Raw genomic sequence first — 17,828 nt, 5'->3', positions numbered from 1 at the left:
ATTTTCTCTATTTAAAGCTATTACTAATTTAGAATTTATTTTTTTAACAGATACATTCTAAATATGTTATACTCCTAGACAATGAAGATGCTTTCATGGTATACAACACTTGAGGATTATTGACATGTATGTATTTGGTTATTGTAATTGTACTTTTAACTATTATGATAATTATGTGTTGGGTAATGAAAATCAGTTTTTCCATGGAACAGCTTGAAATTTAATACCAAATTGGTCTTACATTTCTTTTTTCCAATATTTACTATAGTAAGGTTTATTTCAATAAGAATGTAAAGTTAGTGTTAATATGCTTGCCTCAAATTTAGAATTTGACATCAAATATGCGCCACTATAATCTCTGAATTGAATGAACAGCAAATATTCTTTATTTAAAAATACCAATTTAAAACTTTTTTTTTTGTTACAGATGCAGCCTATATATGTTACTCCTCGCCAATGAAGATAGTTTCATTGTAGATAGTGCATTAGGATACGTCACGGATACGTCACATGTAAGTATTTCTCTTTAAACTATGTTTCTATTTGTTAGGTATTAAAAATAAATTTTCAGTAAGTGAAATAACAGATTGAAACTATATAACAAATTGGTCTAAAACTATTTTTTATTTTTTAATAAGAATATACAGTAATTGCAAATATAAATTCAGGATTTGACTTAAAACATGCATGCATCACATTGATTTTTGAATTGATTTACAAAAGCAAATCGTCTTGATTTTGAAACTGCAACAAGTTTATAATTTTTGTTTCTGTTGCAGATGCAGCCTAAATATGTTGGCACTCCTTTACCATGAAAGATGCTTACATTGTAGTTTAACACATTAGGATGAGTTACATGTAGGTATTTGGTAATTTCAATTGTTCTGAAATAATAAAAAAAAGTTTTTCCAGGAACAACAGTTTGAAACTTTAATTATTACAAATTGGTCCTACATTTCTTTTATTGAATTATTTACTGTAATGATGTATATTTTAATAAGAATGCTCAGTGATAGTAAAACTACTTTGTCTAGTCTCTAGTTTCGGAATTGGTATTTAACATGCATCACATTAATGAAGCTGGCTTGTCATGTTTTAGATTTTTGGTCAGATTTTCGGAATCCTCTGGTTTTATCCATTTGAATGCCTTGATAAAATTTGCCTGTTGACCCCCTTTTTTCTTTTGTTAATCTTTTATATGTATAATGATAAGCCATCTGTAAAAATCTTAAAAAAATTTAATTACTTTTTAACAGTTTTTGAGAACTTCAACTTGTCAATGATAAAGCTATGAAAAGTCAAGAGAATATTTTCCCGCCAAAATTTCAATGGCTTTTATCTCAAAAACAAGCACGGTGACCTATATATTTTTTTGGATTCATTTATTAATCCCCTTTCTATATAAACTAGTGTTTTGAAAAGTTAATTACTTTGAAACTGAGAAGCGAACTCCCTTAATTTCTAAAGTGGTTTGCAACTGGAAATAGTCTCTTTTTAAAACTGAAATTAATGTGTTTTTTGTTTTTGTTACAGATACAGCCTCAATATGTAACACTCCTATACCATGAAAGATGCTTCTATTGTAGAAAGCACATTAGGACAAGTTGCATGTAAGTATTTGTTCATAACAATATTTCTCAAAACTATGTCTACCGGTATGTTTATTAGTTAATAAAACAATTTTTGCTGAAAACAATAAACTGAAGCTTTATAACAGACATTGGTCTTAAATTTTTCTTTCATTCAGATTTATTCATGTGAAGTATATTTTTATCAGAATGTATCGAGATTGTAAATATATACTTGTCTCCAATTTAGGATTTAACATAAAACATCCATCACATTAATTTCCAAATTGTTTTTGTTACAGATTCAACTTAAAACAGATGATGTTTCAGTCGTAGCAGGTGCAGCATGGCAGCCAAACATGTAGAACTGATTGTTGTGATGAGACAGTTTATTGCTTTGGAAAATCCAATTATATTGTTTATAGATTTAGATAATAAAATTCTGTAATGTTCATAATATCAGATGATAATTTGTTAAGTGCCCTCAATATGTCTTCAACGAAATATTAACATGCACAATTGAGGATGCACTGTAAAAAAATCTTCATTATTCTTATTTTTAAAAGTAGGTTCTGATTGTCAATTTTATAAGATATGTACATATTTACCTGAATTTATTTTTAAGGCAATTGGAACAATATGACTATTAAGATTGTTTGAAATTCAAGTTGAGTTTCAATCATTTCTGTTCAAAATATATATATCACATTCTTCTGGTTTGCCAGCAACTTCAATTTTTGAAATTAGAAAATGATGTATAGTCAAAAGATCAGTTGAACAATGGTGTTGGTTGCAGTTAATACCAGCTCTTTATAGGATCTTAAAATGCCTGAAATGGAAACAATGTTTAAATTTAACAAATTACCATATCTACTGATGAAGAAATTAGAATATTGTGTATGTTCCTTTTTTTGTACAAATGGATATCTTTTGAGTAATCGATTGGAACACCCAAACAATAACTTAATCATTTGGTTTTTTTCTTGTATATCCATCATTGTTTTTGTAAGATAAAAACAAAAAGAAAGTAATTTTGTTAAAACTATTTCTAATTTTTATCAACACAATTAAAATTCTATTAAACTAATAGTTTAGTTCATGCTCCTTTAATCTATATCTTAAAAGTTTTGTGGTGGGCTAAGCAAATATCAAATAATCATTTCAGAAGTACACTTGATTGCAGCGCTGCATCTTCACTAACATTTAACATAGTTGGTTCTGAGTTACTGAGGTAGTTCCTATTGGTGTGTTTCTTGTTTTTTCTATGGAGGAATCAGTAGTTTCTATGTCTTCAGGATATGGTTTTGTCATTCAAAGGGAACTCGCAATCTCGCAATGTAATTCTGAAATGATATATATTTGATATTTTATTTTCATTGAAAAAGAAACAATATTAAATTTATTGCATGAACATTTGAACTATTTAAACTTTTTAATTCAAAATTTTTGGAAATGGAAAATTCATATTGTAACTGACATATTTTGGAAATAGAATTCAAATTGTAACTGAAACATTTTGAAAATTGAATTCAAATTGTAACTGACACATTTTGGAAATATAATTCAAATTGTAACTGACACATTTTGGAAATAGAATTTAAATTGTAACTGACAGTTTGGAAATATAATTCAAATTGTAACTGACACATTTTGGAAATATAAATCAAATTGTAACTGACACATTTTGGAAATTAAATTCAAATTGTAACTGACACATTTTGGAAATAGAATTCAAATTGCAACTGACACATTTTGGAAATAGAATTCAAATTGTAACTGACACATTTTGGAAATAAAATTCAAATTGCAACTGACACATTTTCATGGATGGAATTTTAAAAATAAGAACTTTTATGTACTCAATATTTGTACATGCTTCACACAAAAAGGTGCAAGCAGAGTTGCATGAACTGGACAGAGTCAGCTATCAACTTTCTTTTTATAACAGACCCATTTCACAATCAATATTTGTACATGCCTCACACATAAAGGTGCAAGCAGAGTTGCATGTACTGGACATTGTCAGCTATCAAGTATTTTTATAACAAACCCACAGAACTAGTATCCAGGAAATTGAAATGAATCAAAAAACATTTATATTGTAGAAATGTATTTTCCCACGTTTCAGAGTATAGGGGGAAAATGTTGTCTAAAAGAAATGTTTTATAAGAACAGTATGTTTTTGGCGGGTTTTGTTATGTGTAGTTCTACATGTGGACCAATCATTTGGATTGTGTCAATAAGTATTATTATATTAATAAGGTGAAAGCGGGTTTTTAATTTTCTTGTGTTTGAAAATCATTCTAGCCACAGACGTTCAACACTATAAAACTTATATTGTAAATTATTTTGCTGTTTTTTCTTATGATGGAGTTTGGCATCAATGTCCCGAGGCGTGCCTTGCACTTGCTCCGAACACAGGTTTCCATATCAATTTCTTTAGTAAAGTTTTTGATGGTTTTTCCTGGGCGGTGAGGTTACGTTAAAGACGGATATATACATAAATACATACATAGAGATATGGGCTCTTATTGATTCAGACTAAACTTGTTTCAGATGTTTATTCTTTCTGTGTACTCATTTGGAATGTATTTGTATTTCATATATGTCCTGATTTATAATATAAATATACATTAAAAGCCGGCTCTGTTAGTCTGCACGGCTAAATGCATTGCTTTGTGTTTGTTATTATTGTAGTGTAGTTAAGACTAATATATTTCTCATTATACCTTACTTATAATGCAGATTCAAAGATGTACTACAGTGACATGACATTACAAGTTACAATATATTTTGTATTTTTTGTCATGATACAGATTTTTGTCATGTTGGGGCCTTTTATAGCTGACTATGCGGTTTGAGCTTAGCTCAAAATGACACAGAAATTAACAACTATAGGTTATTTTAAACATGGTGCATTACTTTTTTTAGAGTTTTCTTTATGTGTTATGACGTATGCTATATTTGCTAAACTTGTATGCATGTTTATTATGTTGATGAAAATAAAATATGATGCATAGGTTATCAGCAATATGAATATATTGTTTATTTTGTTTAAGCCTATAAATTATTTTGAAAGATTCTTAAATAAAATGTATTTGAAAACCGAGAATGTGTATAGTACCAGACTTGTAATACAATTATGTCTGATAGTACTACATGTATATGAATCCTTGATAAAACCTATGTAACATCTCATTACCCTCCTTATACGGTGATGCACATATTAAAAAGATGTAATATTATTGCAGATAGGACAATTCTCCATTAGAGACAAAATGACACAGAAATTAACAACTATAGGTCACCTTATGGCCTTCAACAATGAGCTAAGCCCAAACCACATAGTCAGCTATAAAAGGCCCCAAATGATAATGTAAATCAATTCAAACGAGAAACTAACGGCCTAATTTATGTGCAAGAAATGGAAGAAAAACAAATATGTAACACATAAACAAACGAGAACCACTTAGTTACAGGCTCCTGACTTTTGACAGGCACATACATATAGAAGGTGTCAGACCACCAATTAAAAGTCCCTATCTGTTCAACCAAATTTTGCAATTTTCATAGCTTTCTAATTTTTTATCTCAAGTTTAACCTCTTACAAGCCAGGTATGTCCTGAATCATAAAGGTATCACCTTTCTTCATGCCAATTTTCAACATACCTCTAAAGCCATATAAGAAAGAAGAGACCTTCTGAACTGATGTACCACTAAAAATAACAAATACAAATACAAATATTTTTATTGGCACAAACTCATTAACAATTAAAAACCAATTGTTCAGAGAACCATTGATGGTCTTTCCACCAGTACGGAACTTTTTTATATGAAAATATTAAAATTCGGTTTTAAATGTCAATTTTAGCGTCGAATGACAGCTTATTGAATGCTGATTCCAAAAATATATGGTTTCTTTACAAAAAGATACAAATAAGGAAGATCATTTTTTACTTCCGGTATGTTTTGATAGTTTAGGCAGCCACCATTTGATTTTCTGGGGGGGCTATGGTTTTTTTTTCTGGACAATTTATTTTTTTCGCCTGCGGCGAAAAACAATATTTTTTTCACAAGTCGAAAACAATTTTTTTCTTTCAATTTTAGCATTACATATAGTGGCAGCTGAGGGGAAACAAATTATTTTTTTCTCCAAAAACTGGAAACAAACTTTTTTTTCAAAAAAAAACCATAGCCCCCCCCCTCCCCCCCAGAAAATCAAATGGTTGCTGCCTTACTTGACTCTGATTCCAAAAATAGATGGTTCTGTATACTTTTAGGTGTCAGACCACCAATTACTCCCTCCAATTTAGAACGTATGTAAAAGTAGCCCTACTCGACGCAAAATAGTGCTTTTGATGTCCTTGTTTACTTAAACTAACCAACAAATTTGCAGAAATGAAACTTTTGGTGAATATATCGATCATTTTGAGCCAAAATTTACTTGTCTATGAGTTTGCATTAAAAATTGAGGATTAATGCACTCCATAGTATACTAATTTTAGATTTTCGGAAAACCAGGTTTTTGTTTTGGAGTACCTCTGTTTGATGGTCAGTTATTTTGTTAGAAGGCTTTAAAGGTATGGTGAAAATTGGCATGTAGAAAGCTGATACATGTAAAATTAAGGATATACCTGGTTTCCATGAAGTTAAACTTAAGGTAAAATATTTAGAAAGCTGTGAAAATTGCAAAATTTGGTTGAACCGATAGGGATTTTTAATTGGTGGTCTGACACCTTTAAGAGAAATGCAATGAAACCCAAAATTCAGCAAACAATTGATTTTTTGGTCTTAACTGGTTATTTGAAATAATAGTAGTCACATTTTAATCTTTTTTGGAGCAAAAAGTCACATATTGCAAAGGAGAAGGTCCGGTAAGGGCCGATATTGGCCTCAAATTTCAGATCCATTTAACGAAAGATTTTGGACACTTTTTAAACACTTAAGTGTCTATTTCAATTGATTCAATTAGTTTACCGGCATATAAAAGATTTGAACTGATTTCGTCATTAAAAACGCTCCAATTCAAGCTTAAATATGAAAAATCTATCAAATATGCAAAAAAACGTTACTTTTCAGATGGTTTTTGTCAAAAATGAAAGTGGCCGCATCCGTGTTCATCCTCAACCTTTATATATGTTATGTATTTTCATCAAATACAACTTACATTTCAATATTATGAATGAACACGAATGCGGCCACTTTCATTTAAGACAGAAACCGTCTAAAATTTAACTAAAATGCTAAAATTGTGAAGATTTCAGTCATTTAGCATGACTTAATGATGCTAGTACCTGAGATATGTGCATTTTATTGTCAAAACAGCCCATATTTATGTAGCAGAAGCATTCTACTTTTCAATAGATATCTAAACGATTACATTTTCACAATTTTGGAAAACTGCTATATTGTTGGGGCCAAAAAGGTGTCTTACTGAACCAACTCCTTTAGAGCCTTAAACCTGAATGTGTGCTATTTTTAGCTTTTCCCATCCTGACAATATGCTTTCATATAAAAAATGTTATAAATTATTATAAATGCACAGTAAGTTGTTTCTGTGGTGTTAAACATTTAAACATAGGTTTATTGCTACCCCAAAAAAATTGTCGTCATGAAGATTTAATGAAATTATTTGATTTTTACCCCCTTACAAAATGTATATCATTGCGGCATACCATGTATATGGCAGTTAACATAGCCTGATATAAACACTGCATAAACTCACAAAAATCTCATTTATTATCCCAAATGAAAGTTTTATACTTTAAATTTTATTGACTGATAGTAAATAAAACAGTTAAATGACCATGACTGCACTTTTGATCAGTTAATAGTCCCATTACTGACACCAGGTGTAAAAAAGGGGGGTCAATATTCCTTGACTCTTCAATACCTTGGATTTTTTTTATTAAACTCATTGTAAAAATTGTGGAAAATCTTTAAAGCAGTAGAACAAACAAGGAAAAATCAACAAAAGCTGATCTTGATATTGAAAGTTTATGTTTCTCTAGTCCAAAATGAGATTTTCAAGTATTTTCTATCAAAGGCTTACATTACAGTCAGTTTAAATTGAGCTGTGAAATTTGTAATATGAGTCGCATTATGCTCAGAAAGGATGTTTTTAACTTCAAATTGACTAAGGATTAAGAATAAACAAAACAAAATATTTCTGATCAACCTTTTTTGCTCTTTAAGAGAAATGCGGTGAAACCCAAAATTCAGAAAACAATTGATTTTTTGGTCTTAACTGGTCATTTGAAATAATAGTAGTCACATTTTAATCTTTTTTGGAGCAAAAAGTCACATATTGCAAATTTAGAGCCTTAAACCTGAATGTGTGCTATTTTTAGCTTTTCCCACCCTGACAATATGCTTTCATATAAAAAATGTTATAAATTGTTATAAATGCACAGTAAGTTGTTTCTGTGGTGTTAAACATTTAAACATAGGTTGATTGCTACCCCAAAATAATTGTCATCATGAAGATTTGATGAAATGATTTGATTTTTACCCCCTTACAAAATGTATATCATTGCGGCATACCATGTATATGGCAGTTAACATAGCCTGATATAAACACTGCATAAACTCACAAAAATCTCATTTATTATCCCAAATGAAAGTTTTATACTTTAAATTTTATTGACTGATAGTAAATAAAACATTTAAATGACCATGACTGCACTTTTGATCAGTTAATAGTCCCATTACTGACACCAGGTGTAAAAAAGGGGGGTCAATATTCCTTGACTCTTCAATACCTTGGATTTTTTTTATTAAACTCATTGTAAAAATTGTGGAAAATCTTTAAAGCAGTAGAACTAACAAGGAAAAATCAACAAAAGCATAAACTTGATATTGAAAGTTTATGTTTCTCTAGTCCAAAATGAGATTTTCAAGTATTTTCTATCAAAGGCTTACTTTACAGTCAGTTTAAATTGAGCTAAGAAATTTGTAATATGAGTCGCATTATACTCAGAAAGGATGGATTTAACTTCAAATTGACTAAGGATTAAGAATAAACAAAACAAAAGATTTCTGATCAACTTTTTTTGCTCTTTAAGAGAAATGCAGTGAAACCCAAAATTCAGAAAACAATTGATTTTTTGGTCTTAACTGGTCATTTGAAATAATAGTAGTCACATTTTAATCTTTTTTGGAGCAAAAAGTCACATATTGCAAATTTAGAGCCTTAAACCTGAATGTGTGCTATTTTTAGCTTTTCCCACCCTGACAATATGCTTTCATATAAAAAATGTTATAAATTGTTATAAATGCACAGTAAGTTGTTTCTGTGGTGTTACATTTAAACATAGGTTGATTGCTACCCCAAAAAAATTGTCGTCATGAAGATTTGATGAAATTATTTGATTTTTACCCCTTATATCATTGCGGCATACCATGTATATGGCAGTTAACATAGCCTGATATAAACACTGCATAAACTCACAAAAATCTCATTTATTATCCCAAATGAAAGTTTTATACTTTAAATTTTATTGACTGATAGTAAATAAAACAGTTAAATGACCATGACTGCACTTTTGATCAGTTAATAGTCCCATTACTGACACCAGGTGTAAAAAAGGGGGGTCAATATTCCTTGACTCTTCAATACCTTGGATTTTTTTTATTAAACTCATTGTAAAAATTGTGGAAAATCTTTAAAGCAGTAGAACAAACAAGGAAAAATCAACAAAAGCTGATCTTGATATTGAAAGTTTATGTTTCTCTAGTCCAAAATGAGATTTTCAAGTATTTTCTATCAAAGGCTTACATTACAGTCAGTTTAAATTGAGCTGTGAAATTTGTAATACGAGTCGCATTATGCTCAGAAAGGATGTTTGTAACTTCAAATTGACTAAGGATTAAGAATAAACAAAACAAAATATTTCTGATCAACCTTTTTTGCTCTTTAAGAGAAATGCGGTGAAACCCAAAATTCAGAAAACAATTGATTTTTTGGTCTTAACTGGTCATTTGAAATAATAGTAGTCACATTTTAATCTTTTTTGGAGCAAAAAGTCACATATTGCAAATTTAGAGCCTTAAACCTGAATGTGTGCTATTTTTAGCTTTTCCCACCCTGACAATATGCTTTCATATAAAAAATGTTATAAATTGTTATAAATGCACAGTAAGTTGTTTCTGTGGTGTTAAACATTTAAACATAGGTTGATTGCTACCCCAAAATAATTGTCATCATGAAGATTTGATGAAATGATTTGATTTTTACCCCCTTACAAAATGTATATCATTGCGGCATACCATGTATATGGCAGTTAACATAGCCTGATATAAACACTGCATAAACTCACAAAAATCTCATTTATTATCCCAAATGAAAGTTTTATACTTTAAATTTTATTGACTGATAGTAAATAAAACATTTAAATGACCATGACTGCACTTTTGATCAGTTAATAGTCCCATTACTGACACCAGGTGTAAAAAAGGGGGGTCAATATTCCTTGACTCTTCAATACCTTGGATTTTTTTTATTAAACTCATTGTAAAAATTGTGGAAAATCTTTAAAGCAGTAGAACTAACAAGGAAAAATCAACAAAAGCATAAACTTGATATTGAAAGTTTATGTTTCTCTAGTCCAAAATGAGATTTTCAAGTATTTTCTATCAAAGGCTTACTTTACAGTCAGTTTAAATTGAGCTAAGAAATTTGTAATATGAGTCGCATTATACTCAGAAAGGATGGATTTAACTTCAAATTGACTAAGGATTAAGAATAAACAAAACAAAAGATTTCTGATCAACTTTTTTTGCTCTTTAAGAGAAATGCGGTGAAACCCAAAATTCAGAAAACAATTGATTTTTTGGTCTTAACTGGTCATTTGAAATAATAGTAGTCACATTTTAATCTTTTTTGGAGCAAAAAGTCACATATTGCAAATTTAGAGCCTTAAACCTGAATGTGTGCTATTTTTAGCTTTTCCCACCCTGACAATATGCTTTCATATAAAAAATGTTATAAATTGTTATAAATGCACAGTAAGTTGTTTCTGTGGTGTTACATTTAAACATAGGTTGATTGCTACCCCAAAAAAATTGTCGTCATGAAGATTTGATGAAATTATTTGATTTTTACCCCTTATATCATTGCGGCATACCATGTATATGGCAGTTAACATAGCCTGATATAAACACTGCATAAACTCACAAAAATCTCATTTATTATCCCAAATGAAAGTTTTATACTTTAAATTTTATTGACTGATAGTAAATAAAACAGTTAAATGACCATGACTGCACTTTTGATCAGTTAATAGTCCCATTACTGACACCAGGTGTAAAAAAGGGGGGTCAATATTCCTTGACTCTTCAATACCTTGGATTTTTTTTATTAAACTCATTGTAAAAATTGTGGAAAATCTTTAAAGCAGTAGAACAAACAAGGAAAAATCAACAAAAGCTGATCTTGATATTGAAAGTTTATGTTTCTCTAGTCCAAAATGAGATTTTCAAGTATTTTCTATCAAAGGCTTACATTACAGTCAGTTTAAATTGAGCTGTGAAATTTGTAATACGAGTCGCATTATGCTCAGAAAGGATGTTTGTAACTTCAAATTGACTAAGGATTAAGAATAAACAAAACAAAATATTTCTGATCAACCTTTTTTGCTCTTTAAGAGAAATGCGGTGAAACCCAAAATTCAGAAAACAATTGATTTTTTGGTCTTAACTGGTCATTTGAAATAATAGTAGTCACATTTTAATCTTTTTTGGAGCAAAAAGTCACATATTGCAAATTTAGAGCCTTAAACCTGAATGTGTGCTATTTTTAGCTTTTCCCACCCTGACAATATGCTTTCATATAAAAAATGTTATAAATTGTTATAAATGCACAGTAAGTTGTTTCTGTGGTGTTAAACATTTAAACATAGGTTGATTGCTACCCCAAAATAATTGTCATCATGAAGATTTGATGAAATGATTTGATTTTTACCCCCTTACAAAATGTATATCATTGCGGCATACCATGTATATGGCAGTTAACATAGCCTGATATAAACACTGCATAAACTCACAAAAATCTCATTTATTATCCCAAATGAAAGTTTTATACTTTAAATTTTATTGACTGATAGTAAATAAAACATTTAAATGACCATGACTGCACTTTTGATCAGTTAATAGTCCCATTACTGACACCAGGTGTAAAAAAGGGGGGTCAATATTCCTTGACTCTTCAATACCTTGGATTTTTTTTATTAAACTCATTGTAAAAATTGTGGAAAATCTTTAAAGCAGTAGAACTAACAAGGAAAAATCAACAAAAGCATAAACTTGATATTGAAAGTTTATGTTTCTCTAGTCCAAAATGAGATTTTCAAGTATTTTCTATCAAAGGCTTACTTTACAGTCAGTTTAAATTGAGCTAAGAAATTTGTAATATGAGTCGCATTATACTCAGAAAGGATGGATTTAACTTCAAATTGACTAAGGATTAAGAATAAACAAAACAAAAGATTTCTGATCAACTTTTTTTGCTCTTTAAGAGAAATGCAGTGAAACCCAAAATTCAGAAAACAATTGATTTTTTGGTCTTAACTGGTCATTTGAAATAATAGTAGTCACATTTTAATCTTTTTTGGAGCAAAAAGTCACATATTGCAAATTTAGAGCCTTAAACCTGAATGTGTGCTATTTTTAGCTTTTCCCACCCTGACAATATGCTTTCATATAAAAAATGTTATAAATTGTTATAAATGCACAGTAAGTTGTTTCTGTGGTGTTACATTTAAACATAGGTTGATTGCTACCCCAAAAAAATTGTCGTCATGAAGATTTGATGAAATTATTTGATTTTTACCCCTTATATCATTGCGGCATACCATGTATATGGCAGTTAACATAGCCTGATATAAACACTGCATAAACTCACAAAAATCTCATTTATTATCCCAAATGAAAGTTTTATACTTTAAATTTTATTGACTGATAGTAAATAAAACAGTTAAATGACCATGACTGCACTTTTGATCAGTTAATAGTCCCATTACTGACACCAGGTGTAAAAAAGGGGGGTCAATATTCCTTGACTCTTCAATACCTTGGATTTTTTTATTAAACTCATTGTAAAAATTGTGGAAAATCTTTAAAGCAGTAGAACAAACAAGGAAAAATCAACAAAAGCTGATCTTGATATTGAAAGTTTATGTTTCTCTAGTCCAAAATGAGATTTTCAAGTATTTTCTATCTAAGGCTTACATTACAGTCAGTTTAAATTGAGCTGTGAAATTTGTAATATGAGTCGCATTATGCTCAGAAAGGATGTTTGTAACTTCAAATTGACTAAGGATTAAGAATAAACAAAACAAAATATTTCTGATCAACTTTTTTTGCTCTTTAAGAGAAATGCGGTGAAACCCAAAATTCAGAAAACAATTGATTTTTTGGTCTTAACTGGTAATTCGAAATAATAGTAGTCACATTTTAATCTTTTTTGGAGCAAAAAGTCACATATTGCAAATTTAGAGCCTTAAACCTGAATGTGTGCTATTTTTAGCTTTTCCCACCCTGACAATATGCTTTCATATAAAAAAATGTTATAAATTGTTATAAATGCACAGTAAGTTGTTTCTGTGGTGTTAAACATTTAAACATAGGTTGTTTGCTACCCCAAAAAAATTGTCGTCATGAAGATTTGATGAAATTATTTGATTTTTACCCCTTATATCATTGCGGCATACCATGTATATGGCAGTTAACATAGCCTGATATAAACACTGCATAAACTCACAAAAATCTCATTTATTATCCCAAATGAAAGTTTTATACTGTAAATTTTATTGACTGATAGTAAATAAAACAGTTAAATGACCATGACTGCACTTTTGATCAGTTAATAGTCCCATTACTGACACCAGGTGTAACTAGAGGCTCTCAAGAGCCTGTATCGCTCACCTGATTCTACTTGGGTTTTTGAAATCATATGAAAAAATATAAAATTTGGCTAAAAGTGACAACACAACCTCATTGATAAGGAAAGGAACATGTTTAATTTCATTCAAAAGTCCCCCACTGGCGGCCATCTTGGATGGCGGATCGGCTACAAAGTAACAACACTTGGTCAGCACCTCATAAGGAACATTCATGCCATGTTTGGTTTTATTCCATTCAGTGGTTCTCTAAAAGAAGTCATTTGTATGCATTTCCCATAGGGTCCTATGTTAAACTAAGTCCCCTGCTGGCGGCCATCTTGGATGATGGATCTGCTACAAAGTAACAACACTTGGTCAGCACCTCATAAGGAACATTCATGCAATGTTTAGTTTCATTCCATTCAGTGGTTCTCTAAAAGAAGTCATTTGTATGCATTTCCAATAGGGTCCTATGTTAAACTAAGTCCCTGCTGGCGGCCATCTTGGATAATGGATCGGCTACAAAGTAACAACACTTGGTCAGCACCACATTAGGAACATTCATGCCATGTTTGATTTCATTCCATTCAGTGGTTCTCTAAAAGAAGTCATTTGTATGCATTTCCCATAGGGTCCTATGTTAAACTAAGTCCCATGCTGGCGGCCATCTTGGATGATGGATGGGCTACAAAGAAACAACACATGGTCAGCACGGCATAAGGAACATTCATGCAATGTTTGGTTTCATTCCATTCAGTTGTTCTCTAAAAGAAGTCATTTGTATGCATTTCCCATAGGGTCCTATGTTAAACTAAGTCCCCCGCTGGCGTCCATCTTGGATAATGGATCGGCTACAAAGTAACAACACTTGGTCAGCACCACATTAGGAACATTCATGCCATGTTTGATTTCATTCCATTCAGTGGTTCTCTAAAAGAAGTCATTTGTATGCATTTCCCATAGGGTCCTATGTTAAACTAAGTCCCCCGCTGGCGGCCATCTTGGATGATGGATTGGCTACAAAGTAACAACACTTGGTCAGCACTCCATAAGGAACATTCATGCTATGTTTGGTTTCATTCCATTTAGTGGTTCTCTAGAAGAAGTCATTTGTATGCATTTCCCATAGGGTCCTATGTTAAACTAAGTCCCCCGCTGGCGGCCATCTTGGATGATGGATCGGCTACAAAGTAACAACACTTGGTCAGCACTCCATAAGGAACATTCATGCTATGTTTGGTTTCATTCCATTTAGTGGTTCTCTAGAAGAAGTCATTTGTATGCATTTCCCATAGGGTCCTATGTTAAACTAAGTCCCCCGCTGGCGGCCATCTTGGATGATGGATCGGCTACAAAGTAACAACACTTGGTCAGCACCCCATAAGGAACATTCATGCTATGTTTGGTTTTATTCCATTCAGTGGTTCTCTAAAAGAAGTCATTTGTATGCATTTCCCATAGGGTCCTATGTTAAACTAAGTTCCCGGCTGGCGGCCATCTTGGATGATGGATCGGCAACAAAGTAACAACACTTGGTCAGCACCTCATAAGGAACATTCATGCCATGTTTGGTTTCATTCAATTCAGTGGTTCTCTAAAAGAAGTCATTTGTATGCATTTCCCATAGGGTCCTATGTTAAACTAAGTCCCCTGCTGGCGGCCATCTTGGATGATGGATCGGCTACAAAGTAACAACACTTGGTCAGCACCCCATAAGGAACATTCATGCTATGTTTGGTTTTATTCCATTCAGTGGTTCTCTAAAAGAAGTCATTTGTATGCATTTCCCATAGGGTCCTATGTTAAACTAAGTCCCCGGCTAGCAGCCATCTTGGATGATGGATCGGCAACAAAGTAACAACACTTGGTCAGTACCTCATAAGGAACATTCATGCCATGTTTGGTTTCATTCCATTCAGTGGTTTTCTAAAAGAAGTCATTTGTATGCATTTCCCATAGGGTCCTATGTTAAACTAAGTCCCCCGCTGGCGGCCATCTTGGATGATGGATCGGCTACAAAGTAACAACACTTGGTCAGCACCTCATAAGGAACATTCATGCCATGTTTGGTTCCATTCCATTCAGTGGTTCTCTAGAAGAAGAAGAAGTTCAAAATGTAAATTGTTAACGACGACGACGACGGACGACGACGGACGACGGACGACGACGACGGACGACGGACGACGACGACGGACGACGGACGCCAAGTGGTGAGAAAAGCTCACTTGGCCCTTCGGGCCAGGTGAGCTAAAAAAGGGGGGTCAATATTCCTCGACTCTTCAATACCTTGGATTTTTTTATTAAACTCATTGTAAAAATTGTGGAAAATCTTTAAAGCAGAACAAACAAGGAAAAATCAACAAAAGCTGATCTTGATTTTGAAAGTTTATGTTTCTCTAGTCCAAAATGAGATTTTCAAGTATTTTCTATCAAAGGCTTACTTTACAGTCAGTTTAAATTGAGCTGTGAAATTTGTAATATGAGTCGCATTATGCTCAGAAAGGATGTTTTTAACTTCAAATTGACTAAGGATTAAGAATAAACAAAACAAAAGATTTCTGATCAAGTTTTTTTGCTCTTTAGGTGTCAGACCACCAATTACTCCCTCCAATTTAGAATGTATGTAAAAGTAGCCCTACTCTGACACAAAATAGTGCTTTTGATGTCCTTGTTTACTTAAACTAACCAACAAATTTGCAGAAATGAAACTTTTGGTGAAATAGAAATATATCTAGATCAGTTTGAGCCAAAATTTACTTGAGTTTGCATTAAAAATTGAGGATTAATGCGCTCCATAGTATACTAATTTTAGATTTCTGGAAAACCAGGTTTTTGTTTTGGAGTACCTCTGTTTGATGTTTTATTTTATTAGAAGGCTTTAAAGGTTTGGTGAAAATTGGCATGTAGAAAGCTGATACATGTACAATTAAGGATATACCTGGTTTCTATGAAGTTAAACTTAAGGTAAAATATTTAGAAAGCTGTGAAAATTGCAAAATTTGGTTGAACAGATAGGGATTTTTAATTGGTGGTCTGACACCTTTACATTAAATTAGTACAAAAAATAGCTACTTCCGGTTTACAAAATGTCACTTCCGGTTTGATTTTACAAGGTCACTTTGCTAGCAACCTTTTGCAAAAAGTCCAATCGCTTTATCATGTATACATAAGAGGAAAGAGCAAAGGTCAAAATCTAGAACGTTGAATTTACCTATGACCTTGAGCTCAATTCCAAGGTCATCAACCAAGGACCTCAAATCAAAAGACTCTAGGCCTCTACTTCATATTGTTAATGAGTTAATTATATTACCATACAACTAATATTAGATATAAAAGGGGAGAAAACTCGCATTAAATGTTACATACCCTTTTAAGTAAAATTTATGTGTTACGACATGTCGCAACTAACAATTGTCTGAAAATATTTTGTCGATATCTTGTATGATTTCTGAAAATAAGAGATAACAAGCCAAAATCAAAAATTTGAACATGACCTTGACCTCATTTTTCATTTTTTTACCAAGGACCTCAAATCAAAAGACCCTAGGCCTCTATCACTTATGGTTTTCCAGTTACAAATTTATTTCATTTATTTCAATATAAAAGGGGAAATAACTCTCAAATGGAGTCTTCGCAAAGCTTCGGTCAAAATAAAAGCTAACATCCTGAGGATATAACAATTTGGAAAAATAAATTTGTCGCTTTCTTTTACGGTTGTGGAGGAGATCTGATAACAAGAAAAACAGTGTTTTGGGGAGATAACTCTTACAAAGAAAAGTGTTCGGTTAAACAGGGTCATTTTCAAAAGCGTATAGACTGTATAATATGATATACAAAAAAACTAAGCGACATCTTTTAAAACATTTTTACACCGCAAGAAAAAAATTAGGCAGAAGAAAAAAAAAAAAAAATAATCAGAACAAAATCAATAGGTCTTTCCATACGGAAAGGTGGAAAGACCTAATAAATGGTGAAAACCTATGGCATTACATACAACTATAATAATTGACATGGTAGAATGAAAGGTTCCATGATAACATATCATGCTAAATTATGAAAAGTTACAAAATGATGTATCATACAAGTTCTTTATTTCTTATATTTAGACATTCTGATATGAAAGAGGAAGACAGTCTAAGTAATAATGCTAAGCTATTATTGACCAATAGAGATATTTTTCATCAACGGTAATGTTACGCTGTATTTGAAATATAACATTTATTTTATTTTCTAATATTTCTCGCTTTCAGGTATATCTATTACATTTTAATAAGAAACGTTGTTCATCCTCAATTTCCCCTTTTTACAGACAGGACAGTATCTTTCCTCTCTAGGAATATTAAGATGTCTTCCCCTTTCAGTCATTAAAGAAAGTGCACTT

At 31.6% G+C, this 17,828-nt stretch overlaps 1 long non-coding RNA gene across 5 annotated transcripts in view; it reads left to right on the top strand.

Annotated features, from left to right (window-relative positions):
• LOC139492234 (uncharacterized) overlaps positions 1 to 4,605 on the top strand; it is a 107,747-nt gene extending 103,142 nt beyond the window's left edge. For all 5 annotated transcript variants that reach the window (XR_011656773.1, XR_011656771.1, XR_011656772.1 and 2 more), the window contains 5 exons: positions 51 to 126; positions 428 to 512; positions 780 to 858; positions 1,534 to 1,610; positions 1,871 to 4,605. This is a non-coding gene — a long non-coding RNA (uncharacterized lncRNA). The remainder of the gene's footprint in view (positions 1 to 50; positions 127 to 427; positions 513 to 779; positions 859 to 1,533; positions 1,611 to 1,870) is intronic.
• Positions 4,606 to 17,828: the final 13,223 nt, after the last annotated feature.

The sequence above is a fragment of the Mytilus edulis genome, chromosome 10, assembly GCF_963676685.1.
Source record: "Mytilus edulis chromosome 10, xbMytEdul2.2, whole genome shotgun sequence".
Classification (NCBI taxonomy): domain Eukaryota; kingdom Metazoa; phylum Mollusca; class Bivalvia; order Mytilida; family Mytilidae; genus Mytilus; species Mytilus edulis.
This window is presented reverse-complemented; position numbering and strand designations above follow the sequence as displayed.